The sequence below is a fragment of the Canis aureus genome, chromosome 20 (genome assembly GCF_053574225.1).
Source record: "Canis aureus isolate CA01 chromosome 20, VMU_Caureus_v.1.0, whole genome shotgun sequence".
Taxonomy (NCBI): domain Eukaryota; kingdom Metazoa; phylum Chordata; class Mammalia; order Carnivora; family Canidae; genus Canis; species Canis aureus.
Genome location: NC_135630.1, coordinates 914714 through 929289, shown reverse-complemented (window position 1 = coordinate 929289; position 14576 = coordinate 914714). Strand labels below are relative to the sequence as shown.

The window sequence follows — 14576 nt, the reverse complement described above, 5'->3', positions numbered from 1 at the left end:
TATAGTTCCCCTTCAAGGACTTGGGACTCTGCCTCAGGATATTCCTCCTTCTGCTCATGTCTAGCTTCTACCTAACAGAAATATACAGAACAATGTATGGCAACCAATGATGGTTGCCAGAGGGAAGGAGGATGAGAGACTGGGCAAAATGAGTGAAGAGGATCGGGAGATACAGGCTTCCAGTTATGGAATAAATAAGTCATGGGAATAAAAGGCACATCATAAGAATATAGTCAATGATACTGTAATAGGATGTATAGTGATAGATGGTAGTTACACCTGTAGTGAACATAGCATAATGCATAAGCTTGTCAAATCCCTACACTGTACACCTGAAATTAATGTAATATTGTGTGTCAACTATACTCAAATTTTAAAAATAACAGTAATATTGTAATAATGTTGTATGGTGACAGACTTTAATAATATCTACCTTGGTGAGCACTGAATGACATACAGAATTGTCCAATCACTACCTGTGCACCTGAAACAAATATAACATTGTATGCCAACTATACTTCGGTATTTTTTAAATGCCTTCCGGTCACATGCATATCTATTGAACCTCATGATCTTCTGCACAAAACTTAGTCCTTGCACACATTCCTTATACTGGTAAATGTCTCAACCCAGTTGCCATTCTAGCCGCAGCTGCCGCTGCCATCTCCTCCTCCTCCTCCTCCTCCTCCTCCTCCTCCACCGTCCCTACATCCAATTTTTACTAAGACTATGTTAACTCTACATCTCTTAATCTGGCTCCTCCTCTTCCACCCAGTTGTAACTGCTTTAATTCAAGCACCCTTTATCTCTCACTGCACATTGCAATAATCAATTTTCCACTCTCTTCTAAAATCACTTCTTTATCCTGCTGCCAGAGACAGACAGATTTCCACACTGACAACCTAATCACATACTCTCCTGATTGAAATATTTCTATGCACACCCACCCACAGGAAAGAAAATCCAAAGATATCCTATCTAATATGATTCTGGCTTACTTCTCCAGTCTCACCACCTACGCTTAACATCTTTAATTGCTTTGTTCCTTCAACCTTAAATGGCTCATTCCTCTATATATTTGTTTATATTAATTCTTCTGAAAAATTATTCTTCTCTTTTCTCCCTCCTTCACCTTCCATTTTTCTCTACTCCTTATATTTCTGGAAAAACTTACTAATCCTTCAAAATCAGCTGAAGTTTAATCCTTTCTTGGAATCCTTCTGTGATCTTGCTAAGGCCTTCATGCCCTCAAAATGTGATCACAGAAGCATTAGACTCTTCTGGAAGCTGGTTAGAAATGCAGAATCTCAGTTCCACCCCAAATCTACTGAGTCCCACTCCAGGTGGTTTTTACAGATGTTAAAAGCAGAATGCTAGATCAGAGCTACTCCCAACAGCACACCAGCGTTAGCAGCAATTGGGAGCTTCCTAGAAATACAAATCATAATCTGATAAAAATATTTAAATCCAGAATATGCAAAAAGTTCTGAAAACTCAATGATAAACAGATGACCAATTTTTTTAATGGGCAAAAGAACAGACATCACACCGAAGAAAATGTATAAATGGATAATAATCATGTGAACAGATGTTCAACCTAACTAGCCACCCTGAACTATCACTATATAAAATGTCAGAATGCAAAGAATAACAACAGCAAATCCTGATAATACTCAGTGCCGCTGGCATGAACATGGAGTAACTGGACCTCCATACATTGCTGGTGGGAGTGCAAATAATGCAGTCAATTTGGAAAGCAGTTTGTCAGTTTCTTATAAAGTTAAATATGCACTCAGAATATGGCCCAGCAATCCCACTGCTCAGCATTTACCCAAATGAAATAAAAACCATGTTTAGGCAAAAAATTATAGATAAATGTTTATAGAAGCTTTATTCATAGTCTCTAAAAACTCAAACCAACCTAAATTTTTTTAAGCCTAAATGTTCTTTAACTGGTGACTGAATAAGCCAGCTATAGTCCATCCATACAATGGAATACTATTCAGCACTAAAAAGAAATGAACTGTGGATATACACAAAAACATGGATACATCTCAAATTTATTATGCTAAGTGAAAGAAACTAGACTCAAAAGGTTACATATTACATTATTGTATTAAATGAAATTTTGGAAAAGGCAAAACTATCTGATGCAGAACAGATCAGTAGTTTCCAGGGCCTGGTGGTATGGGTAGGAACCTGGGGGAATTTGACTAGATGGAACTATTCTACACCTTGCTTTCCATGGTGAAGTGGTTATATGAGTCTTTACTTTTGCCAAAACTCACAAAACTATACACTAACAGGGATAAATTTTAATTCATGTAAATTATGCTTTAATGAAAAATGAAAAAAATAGTATTATATATATCATATACATACTATATGTGATACCCACCTTTAAAATATATGAATAGGGATCCCTGGGTGGCGCAGAGGTTTGGCTCCTGCCTTTGGCCCAGGGCGCGATCCTGGAGACCTGGGATCGAGTCCCACGTCGGGCTCCCGGTGCATGGAGCCTGCTTCTCCCTCTGCCTATGTCTCTGCCTCTCTCTCTCTCTGTGTGTGACTATCATAAATTGATAAAAATTAAAAAAAAAGATTAAAAAAAAACAAAAAAATAAAATATATGAATAAACTGTTGTTAAACTATGAAAATTGACATAATTCTCTTTTTTACTTGACCATACAATTCCTTTCCACAGATGTTTTCCCTAATAATATTGTATTTTATAGTTGGAAGCCTTTTATTGATCATTTACCAAACTTTCCTACACCAAAAATATGTAAAAGCATTTACAATTTGTTTTCTTTCTTATGACCAAAAGACATCAAATAATTTAAAGTTCCTCTGGCTTTTGAGTTACTGTTACAACTATTATTAATTCATAATTAAAAGAATATATATTACAAATTTTACTAAATAGTCATTAAATTTAAACATTTTATTAAAAAGTATAGATATTAATAAGCTGAATGGGGCTATTTTTTCCCAATTAGTTCAGCTATTTGTAAACAAGATTACGAATGGATTCATGTCTATTTTTTCTTTTTATAATTAGAAATACTAAGTATATTAACCAACACAAATATATAAGTAGATAGAAGCAGAAGGGGTTTTGTTAGAACACTGGCACCCATTTCCTTTAACTCCTCGTTTCAAAACAAATAAAAAATTATGTATGTAATGATCTAGTACAAAGGGTTGTTGCTGTTTTTTTTTTTTTTTAATAATCAACTGAAACTCAGCTAGGTTCCCATTCAACTTTATGGAAAGCAAAAAATCAGGAACTGTTTGACACGCAAATGTGCCTGTACTCATTACACTGAAATATAAAGTTTATGCTCCTTCTGCAATTCTCTTGTCCATCTCCTCCTTGTACTGTCTTTGTTAGCATTTTACTTAAACAAGACCAATCCTCCACTTTCATCTTTGGATGAAACATCATACTTCAAGTTATGGGGCCTAGTTTCCTGAATAGCCACCAAGATGCAACCAAGAAGTATGGAGGAGATCTTTATGGAGGTAAACCTTGATCAAAGGGAAGAGCAGATGGGAGGGAGCCAAGGAGAAAATGTCCCCCTCCTTTCTCTCTTTCTTATGGACTACTCGCAGGTGAAGTTCTCCTTTCAGTACTTCTGGGAAAGTCCCAAATGCAGAGTAAATTATGAATGCTAATGTCTCTCTGCAGTTCACTATGGTAACCAGTATAGCAACACATATATACCTCCCTCCCTTCTTTTCCCTTACCTTCACTGCCTGAGGCTTGTACCTCCCAAATAAAGTGTCCTATCAAGAACTGTGAAAGGCTGGAGATTTCACCCCCAATTGTAAGCTAACAAGTGAGCCTGCCACAGTTTCACAGGTGCTGAGAGAAGACACAAGTCAGATAAAGGACTTTGTTACTCATAGCACAGCAGGCAGTATGTACTTTATGTTTATGCTGGCTCTCCTTGCCCACCAAGATATGTGGGGGTATTGTGTGTACAGTATATCTGTGTTACTGCTGAGATAAGCTTTGGAAACTCCCAATATTTTAAAGGGACTGCTAGGAAACGTGTCTAACTATTTTCCCACGGAGGCATATTATTTTTATTTTCTTGGCCAGAAAAAAAAATCTGCACATTCCTCCCAGAGTTGACACTATCCCTATCTTTAGAGGCTATTTACTACACAAACATCTCTCAAAATATAATCTTGGACAAAAGCTGTCACCGATGTGCAGAAACACCATGGAGACTTGCCACTCAACAAGTCTTTAATCTTTGATTTCAGATCCACTTTCTAAAGGTCCAAAGCTAAGATAAACAATTATCCGAGTCATGCATTTTCTCAATTTTTGGACATTTCCCAGATCTTCTGGATCCTCATTTCACCCTTTTTCACTCTATTCAATGTTCTTGGAGGACTTACTTGTGTTTAGCCAATGAGAGGCTCAATCGTCAGGTCTAAGGGTGGGGAGAGAGATCAGAGTAGTTTTTCCCCTGTACCCTCCCTTACTAGGTCCTGGTGTCAGCTTCTTCCAGTGGCAATTGGTCTAACAGCGAGTGTCTAATTTTATAGTTTAATAATAAAACAGAGAGAATGTTTAACTTGTTTTATAAAATGAGAATTTATGGTAATTAGAATAAATCTTACATGACATGACTTAAAAAAGCAAATTTTAATTACTTTAGTGAACAATATACATTAAATCTGAAAGAAACCACATTGAAGTTTTATCCAGAGTTTTTTCCAATATATTTAAAATTTTTTGACATTTTCAGAGCACATCAAATTATATATTTTTAAAAAGTTTTCCTACTCTATATCCTTTAGCTATTCTTCGGTGCTTTCAGGTACTAGAGAATAACATTAGGAGTGGAAAAGGATTTCCATTAGAAAAGGCCATTTTTAAGCACTTAAAATTTGTTACTGATGTTCTTTCTACTTTTTCCTCAATGGACTCTTCCTCAGAAGCCATCAATTCTTTAAAAAGTCAGGAGATAAAAGAAACAAAGTTGTTTAAATTAAAATTAATATTATTTTCTTACCTTCTACACCACATATCTGAATTCACCATTCTTAGTTACCAAAAGTACCAGTTTCCACCCCAGGCTCTATCCTTAACAGAAATATATAGAACTCTGGAAAGACTCAAAGTCCTATAGGTTCATGGTAGCATGATTAATCATTGCAGGAGGCTTCCCCTTTCTAAGGCATCCAGAGAGGTTTATCCTTCAGGCAATATTCCTTAGTAAGTTATAAGATAAGCGAGGACCTTGTATACCTTTTACAAATTGGAACTTGAGCTTTTCTGAATACAGGCTTGTTTCCAAGCAGATCAATTTTGGGGGAAAACTACACATGGAAGTAAAGTATAAGGAACTTTACTGTCTAAAAACCATTCACGCTTAAGTATCTTGGAAAGGCACGTATCTTCAGGTTGATGATCACAGCACTATGCTATATCATACTTGCAAGTATTGAGAAGAATGTTAAAAGTTTACAAAAATCATGAGTTACTGATTCACAAAAGTTCAAGACTAACCAGTAAAAGGATAAAAACTATTTTTATGGTCTTGTTGAAAAATACAATACAATTAACAATGTTTTAGACTATAAAGAGGGGGGGAGGAAAGTAGCTTTATGTAAACCTGTATCAACCTATTGTATTTATCAGGCTCAACGTTCTATTGGCCCTCCAACACTCCCATCTCTCTCTCTTGCCAGGTATCCATGTACCAAACAGCTTCACTTTGCTGCAGCAACACACATTCCCAAATGGAGTGTGAATCAGTGAGGCCATTATCTTGATCTTTAGGGCATATTCTCAACTCCCCTAGACTGAGTGCACAAAATATGATGGTGGTCAGGTTACGGATACCTCTTACTGCCTTTTTCTTTTTTTCCCTAGGCACTGAGAATATGCATTAGAGAAAAACGAGAAAGCTCTTCTTTTTGCCACCCTGAAATACTGAGTACCTATTATATTCAACATAGTGGCAAAATTCTGCATAATTATTGGTTCTTTAAAATATGGTTGGTTTTAACGTAGTTGCTTTTATTGCATTAGGGGACTGTTTATTGTAAGTTGGCATGTTTCAGAGGTTCCAAGTATAATTCTGTAGTGTTTGATGAATAGATTCCACATTCAGTTCTGAATCTGCACTGAAGATGCACTGTAATTATGCACCATTTAAAAACTTCTTCAATCCCTATAATTAGGATACATTGCCACCAGGTGGCAGGGGAATACCTTCATTTCATGAACTGAATTACTTGGCAAAAACTAGTACTGTTATTTATTTTAACTATTTGCTTTTTATTGTAATCTAGACTCAGTTGGAGATTAATATCAAGAGCGTGATAATAATTTTTAATGGTAACGGATACAAATTACTCTCCTTCTCTGTATCCCCATGGCATTTTGATTATATATCTACTAGGGATCCAAACATCTTGATTTCTGCTTCATTGACAGACAGACATATGGTCTCTGAGGGTCCTCAAGACCGTATCAGAGACTTCATTAAGAATATTTTCTGGGCAGCCTGGGTGGCTCAGCATTTTGGTGCCACCTTCAGCCCAGGCTGTGATCCTGGAGACCCGGGATGGAGTCCCACATCAGGCTCCCTGCATGGAGCCTGCTTCTCCCTCTGCCTGTGTCTCTGCCTCTCTCTCTCTCTGTCTCTCTGTGTGTGTCTCTCTCATGAATAAATAAATAAATCTTTAAAAAAGAATATTTTCTTAATAATGCTAAGATATTATTTGCTTTTTTCATTCTCATTTTTTCATAAGTGTACATACAATAGGGTTTTCTAGAGGCTACATGACATGGAATAAAACGGTCATTCTGTCAAAGAAATGTATTATTGTTTTATATTTGTATTTGAAATTTTCTCAGTTTTAATTTCTAATGTGATAAATACTGAGAGATGTAAGAATAGATGTTCTCTGTGATTTTCAATAATTCTGAAGAGTCTAAGGGAGTCCTGATATCTAACTTGAAAAAGTCCTACTCTAAGTAGTTAGTTTTGGTTAAATGTTGATGTATTTTTCTGTTTCTTTTGAAGACATAAGTTGTTCATGGATCTCCAGGATCACACCCCAGGCTGCAGGCGGTGCTAAACCACTGCACCACCGAGGCTGCCCTGTCAGCTGGTTTTACTCAATTCCTATAACTAAAATATTTAAAGGAATTCTTTCTTTACGTTATAAAATCCTGAGTGAAAACATGGATAGTGACTAGATCTAAGCTATGGAATGAAAAAACTATGTAGTGAAGTTGAACTGGGAATGATTATGGATGGCCAAAACCTTACAAATAATATTATGTGATTTCACTCAATTATTTAAAGCTAATGATCAAGTTATACTCTTAACTTCAGACAGGAGATAAGAAAATGTTCCATAAAAAAAAAAGAAAAGAAAAGAAAAGAAAATGTTCCATAAATTAAATGACATTTTTCATTATTTATCACCCAGGCATTTTACTGTAAACTAACTTCTTCTGTATTCCACACTATTCATATCTCATATGCGACTTGCTATAATTTTTTAGTTTACAGCTGTTATCCCACAAATAACCACCACCCAGGGTGGGATACCTGTGACATTCCTCAGGAGTGTTCATGGTAATGCCTAGCTGGGGGGAAAAAACAATCTTTAACTTGACAAAGCCAAGGCATTCAGTGTCTGGTAGGTCCTCTTTAGCATATGAAAATCCTTTTGGAACTCCCTTTTGCCTACCTTCCCCAAACTCCTAGGTATATAATTAGCCACCCCTCACAGGCCTGAGGCAGCCCCTCTTCCTGCCCAAGGCTCCTGTCCCCTGCTTTAATAAACCCACCATTTTGCACCAAAGATCAAGTCCTGTGACTGGCTCTCTGCATGGAGCCTGCTTCTCCCTCTGCCTGTGTCTCTGCCTCTCTCTCTGTGTGTCTCTCATGAATAAATAAAATCTTAAGAAGAAAGAAAGAAAGAAAGAAAGAAAGAAAGAAAGAAAGAAAGAAAGAAAGAAAGAAAGAAAGAAGAAAGATCATATAAGACGATCTCCATGAAAGTACACTGATAGTTTTCACATGTTATAAGTATGTAGGATATTAGTATTAATACAAAGAAGATTTGTATGCTTTAACACAATAAATTTTGGTCCTCTTCTGAGGCTCAGTGAGGCCTTGTTTGTAGCCCAAGGCAGACATTGACAGGCAGAAAGTCTCTGGAGTAAAGTTGCCATTAGGAGAGCCCTATCCTGAGTAGACTGAAGCTAATGGTAACAAGAGGGAGAATCACTATAGGCAAGAATGAAATATAGGAGTAAACTTGGAATCCATGCCCAGCTATGGTCTAAAGAGCAAGATCTAATAGAATAGGCCAGAATACTGAGAATAGCTTGGTATGGATTACTACTGATCTAGGATTTGATCATACTCTACTTACAAGCTAGTAAATTTGCCTGAAACTATTTCATAAATATTGACAGAAGATATGAGACTTGTGGGTCAAAAATAAAAGACTATTACTCATGACACAGCTATAGAGAAAACATTATTTCCTTCCTCAAGGATGTTCCCTGAATAAAACCATAAGAAATGGTCTGGGTAAAGAGTAGTCATGGCCTTGCATTCTTGGTATACCCAACAAGAAGTGAGTCATGAGGCTTATCTCCCAACAAGTCCTAGAGCACATGGAGCAAATGTGTCAGATCTAAAACAGTACAAAGTGAAAGGATACTAGAATTCTATTATCTGTAGCACTGGCTAGAAGATTTACTGATGACTTAAAGCAATCATCTCTCAACCCAACCTGGATATTACAGTTGGAATGTTTAAAAAATGCACATCTTAATGACTCTGATTAAATTGGTGTATCATGTAGCTTGCCATGAGTATTTTTTAAAGATTTGAATGTGAACATGAGCACCTACATGAAAACAGGGAGAGGGGCAAAGGAAGAGTATCTTCAAGCGGACTCCCCACCAAATGCAAAGCTGGATGTGGGGCTCCATCCCACAACCTATGAGATCATGACCCAAGCCAAAACCAAGAGTTGGACGCTTAACAAACTGAGCCACCCAGACACCTCGCCATGAGTATTAAGAGATTCTAATATATAAAATCGAGACTCCTGATTTAAACAGCCCATATGGGATTAGATCATATGCCTCCATCTTCCCCAATGATAGAAATCCTATACAACAATAGTTTTCAGTCTTTGGCATGCATGAGAATTACTTAAATGGCTCTAAATTACAGATTGCTAGGCTCCAACCCCATAGTTTTTCATTCAGTAGGTGTACAGTGGGGCCTAAAAATTTGTAATTCCAGTTAGCTCCCTGGTGACGCTGATGCTGCTAGTCTGGAACCATTCTTTGAGAACCACTGATTTTTTTTAAGATTTTATTTATTTATTCAGGAGACATACAGAGAGAGAGAGGCGGAGACATAGGCAGAGGCAGAAGCAGGCTCCACGCAGGGAGCCTGATGTGGGACTCGATCCTGGATCTCCAGGATGACGACCTGAGCCAAAGGCAGACGCTTAGCTGCTGAGCCACCCAGGTGGTGTCTCCTGATGATTCTTTTTTCTTTTTTTTTTTAATGATTTTTAAAGACAAAGAATAGTTATAATTTTGAAAAGTTCAATGTAAATAAAAATAATGTGATCAAATCTGAACTTCTCATTAACAGACTAATTCCAGATTAATTTTGTTTTATAATTCATATTTAACTAGCAGTAACTCTTAATTAGATTTCAACAACAAAAGCCAAATGTAAAAACTATTCAGAAAGATGTTCATTATGGAAGAAGGAGGAGATGTTGCAAGGAATTGAGCTGACAAGCAAATAATCCAAGGTTGGGAGAAGAGGCTAGAAAATAGACTAGAGGAGAGGCACAAGCTGTGGTACAGTTAGTGTGGTTTCAGAAACATGATGCTATACACCGTCAGACCAGAATAGCCTCCACTGAATCTGTATTGTGAGTGTTGTTTTAAGCCTCAGAACCCCATATGTCCCTATAGGACAATTAAGGATCTGGGCAGCCCCGATGGCCCAGTGGTTTGGCGCCGCCTTCAGCCCGGGGTATGATCCTGGAGACCCAGGATTGAATCCCACATCAAGCTCCCTGCATGGAGTCTGCTTCTCCCTCTGCCTGTGTCTCTGCCTCTCTCTCTCTCTGTCTCTCATGAATAAATAAATAAAATCTTTAAAAATGAAAAAAATAATAATTAAGGATCTCCCAATAAATGCTTAGATGCTAAATAAATATATAAAGCAAATATTTTTCTTTAAATACAGGGGTCCCTGGGTGGCGCAGTGGTTTGGCGCCTGCCTTTGGCCCAGGGCGCGATCCTGGAGACCCGGGATCGAATCCCACGTCGGGCTCCCGGTGCATGGAGCCTGCTTCTCCCTCTGCCTATGTCTCTGCCTCTTTCTCTCTCTGTGTGACTATCATAAAATTAAAAAAAAATTTTTAAAAAGAAATAAATACAAATTAACACTTCTAAATTATGTTTAACATATTTCTATCAAGTTGTATTTCTTAACGTCACCGAGTCCTAATATTTAAAATAGCACATTTAAAAGAAAAAAATGGACATAAAAGAGAAAGTTATCTAAACTATATTTTTATTATTATGATATTTTACCATGGTTCTCTAAAGTTTCCTTTTATATCATTTCTACCACATACTTTGCTCATTGCTGTAAGTATATATATATATATATATATATATATATATATATATATATACACACACACACACATACATATATATTTAAGCTTTTAATCTAACAAGAAGTTGAAACAAGTTGAAGGTGCTTTGAAGTCGGTACATAGGAAGTCAAAACATGTAAAATAATCTCTGATGAACTTCAGTCATATATATATATATATATATATTAAACATGCTTTACTCTCAGGAGGATTCATATTTATGCTTGATATCACAAATCTTTATTAAAGCAGGCAGTAAAGATGAGGCTCAGAAGATGACTGAATAATGAAGCAGAGTTATCAGTTGAGATATGTACTCTAGAGTGTGTACTTTTAGCAAATAGCTAACATCCATAAGCATGGAAGAAGTTTTGCCTTTGCAGAGTCTACATGAGGATTAATAATTCAGATACAGTGTTTCTATTATGTTTGAGAGAGTTTAATAACCAACAGCCTCCTAACCATCTTTATTTTCCAGGTTCATCTCATGTATGGATCTTTCCTCAAGATCCTATTCACTTCCCAACCTCAATCATCACTTCCACTCTGATGACCCTAAATATACACTCCCATCCCAGGCTTCTTTCTGGAGCTTCAGACTCATTCTCAGCGCTTTATTGGCTGTTATTACTTTATCTGAACCATAAATTCACCTTATCCTAAACCAATTTAACAACTTTCTTCCCCAAAGGAGATCCTACTCTGATTTGCAGGTATTAGGAATTCCATCTCTTTCATACTTTCCTGTTGATAATTGCTGAGTCGTTTTCAACTCTTCTTTCTTCATCTCTTAAATTCTGCAGTCATCAAGTCAAAATTTTTCTGTGTTCTCTCTCTCTGATCCTCCCTTCCTCCACCTTGTTTATACCCTTATTATTTTTAACTGAAGTTCCATAACAGAAGAGGGAGAGGGTCTTCCCTTTTCCTGTCCATCCTGGGCAAACCTAACAGATTATTCTTCCTTATTTGCATCTCTTGACTCTGTGGCTCTAAAACCTTTAAGGAGTCCTCACTGGCCTCCTGCCACCATTTCCTGCAGCCTGGGCCTCCCGCCACCAGCAAGCCCATGCCTTAAAACCCGGGAACTTGTTGTTCGCCAAGGTGAAGGGCTACCTGCGCAGGCCGGCCTGGATCGATGACATCACCGAGGGTGCTGTGAAGCCCCCCCCCCCCAACGAGTACCCCATCTTCTTCTTTGGTACGCACAAAACAGCCATCCTGGGACCCAAGGACCTGTTTCCTTACGACAAATGTAAAGATAAGTACGGGAAACCCAACAAGAGGAAAGGCTTCAATGAGGGGCTGTGGGAGATCCAGAACAATCTCTGCGCCAGCTACAGTGCTCCTCTGCCGGTGAGTTCCTCTGATCGTGAGGCCCCTGAAGCTGACCCGGCAGGTGGGAGCAAGGACGACGAGGTCCGGGGAGTCATGGCCGTCACAGCTGTGACTGCCACAGCGGCCAGTGACAGGATGGAGGGTGACTCAGACTCAGACAAAAGCAGGATAACAGTGGCCTGAAGCGGAAGGCAGCAGCCCTGAAGATGTCAGTCTCAAAATGAACTCGAAAGGCTTCCAGTGACCTGGATCAAGCCAGTGTGACTCAGAAAGCTCATCTGAGTCAGAGAAGACCAGTGACCAGGACTTCACCCCCGAGAAGAAAGCTGTGGTCCAGGCACCTCGGCGGGGCCCCCTTGCAGGACGGAAGAAAAAGAAGGCACCTTCAGCCTCCGACTCTGACTCCAAAGCAGAATCCGACAAAGGGTGAGCCAGTGGCTGTGGCCAGGTCAGCATCCTCCTCCTTCTCCTCCTCCTCCTCCTCCTCCTCCGACTCAGATGTGTCTGTAAAAAAACCTCCTCGGGGCATGAAGCCAGCTGAGAAGCCACCTCCAAAACCGCGTGGATTGGAAGCCAAAGCCTGAGCGGTCCGACTAGCTCAAGTAGTGACAGCGACAGCAATGAGGTCGACCGCATCAGCCAGTGGAAGCGCCGGGATGAGGAGAGGTGGCGCCAGCTAGAAGCCAGGCGGTACAGGGAGCAGGCGGAGGAGCTGCGAAGGCTCCGTGAACAGGAAAAGGAAGAGAAGGAGCAGAGGCGCGAGCGTGATGGCGGAGGCCCCGGCCAGCGGGAGCAGCAGCGGGGATGAGCTGGGGGACGAGGATGAGCCCGTCAGAAAGAGTGGCCTCAAGGTTCCGGGGCCGCGGACCACAGGCCTCTTCCGACTCGGGGCCTGAGGCTGAGCTGCAGAGGGAGGCAAAGAAGGCAGCAAGACAAAGCACAGAGCCTACGAGGAGACCCAGCCAGAAGGAGAAGAGAGGGTGCCTCAAGGAGAGGCCCTGAGCCAGGCCCGCGAAGGTGGAGCGAACTTGGAAGCTGTCAGAAGGATTCCCACCTGACCAGAAGGTCGAGAAAAAGAAAGAACCTTCCATGGATGAGAAGCTACAGAAGCTGCACAGTGAGATCAGGCTCGCCCTGAAAGTTGACATTCTGGATATGAAGAGGTGTCTGAACGCACTAGACGTGCTAGGAACCCTACAGGTGACCTCACAGATCCTGCAGAAGAACACGGATATGGTGGCCACATTGAAGAAGATCCGCCATTACAGGGCCAACAAGGAGGTGATGGAGAAGGCTGCGGAGGTCTACCCCAGCTCAAATCTCGGGTCCTGGGACCAAAGATTGAAGCCACCCAGAAGATGACCAGAGCTGGGGTGGAGAAGGAAAGGGCCGAGATGGAGAAGGCTAAGGAGGTGCTGGCTGGAGAGGAGGCTCCCATGGAGAGGGAAGAAGACAAGGCGAATGCTGATCTCTCGGCCCCGGTGAATGGTGAGGCCACATCCCAGAAAGGAGAGAGCATGGAAGACAAGGAGCAGGAGGGAAGACACAACTCCGAGGAGGGGCTGGGCTGTGGCTCCTCTGAAGAGCCGTTACACAATGACAAGGCGCGGGAGGGCTCCGAGATGGATGCACCTGGGAAGGAGCGGCAGGAGCATGCAAGGTTGTGGATGGACTCAGAGTCCCTGGACAAGGAGGCCAGATGAGCCCTGGCAGCCAGGCTCACCTGTAGATACCCCAGGCCTGCCTCAGCCCCCACCTGCCACCTGCAGAGCAGAGACCTGTTGGGGAAACACCATGCTGTCCCATTTATATGTCCCCTGGGTTGTTTTTCTGCCTAACTTCTGTGATTTCCAACCAACATGGAATGACTATAAAGGGTTTTTTTAATGAAAAAAAAATAAAAATAAATAAATAGAGTCCTCACTACTAACCATATTAACATTTTCACCCTGGTATTCAAGATCCTTCTAATATACAAAAGATCTGGCACACATTCCCAATCTTATTTCCTACTGCTTTCTCTCATGTTCCACATGTTCCAAACTTGGTCGCCTCTCTAAAGAGAACCTGTGCTTTCTTCCTTCTAAGGCTTTCTTTCCTTTCTGTCACTTAAAGACAGCTCAACATGGTGGAAAGAAGAGCTTCAAGCTTTGGACTCACTGCATTCAAATCCCTACTCTTCAGGTATGTAATTGTGAGCAAATTACTTAATTTTTCAAATCCTCTGTTTCATAGTCTCTAAAATGTATATAATTCTTACATCTCTAAATTTGAGCTTTAAATGAGATAATCCACCAAAGGAGGTCAGTACCTATCACTGATCTTACCACTTCCTTCATGTAGACAAATTTCAAACATTGTGTTCTCACTGCATTAAGCTTTCTTCATCTTCTCACCCAGATGTGATCTCTGCCTTATTTTTAGCAATTTGCATGAATCTTAGGGCACTAACTTTACTCTATATTAAGTCCTTTACTTAAAAAACAATCATTTGCAGAATTATAGAATCTTTCATGTCAACAATCTTGTTTTACCCATCTCAGGA

General features: G+C 39.9%; 1 pseudogene; it reads left to right on the top strand.

Moving 5' to 3' along the window:
* The first annotated feature begins 3459 nt into the window (after positions 1-3459).
* Positions 3460-13734, top strand: LOC144291355 (hepatoma-derived growth factor-related protein 2 pseudogene; annotated as a pseudogene).
* The last annotated feature ends 842 nt before the right edge of the window (positions 13735-14576 follow it).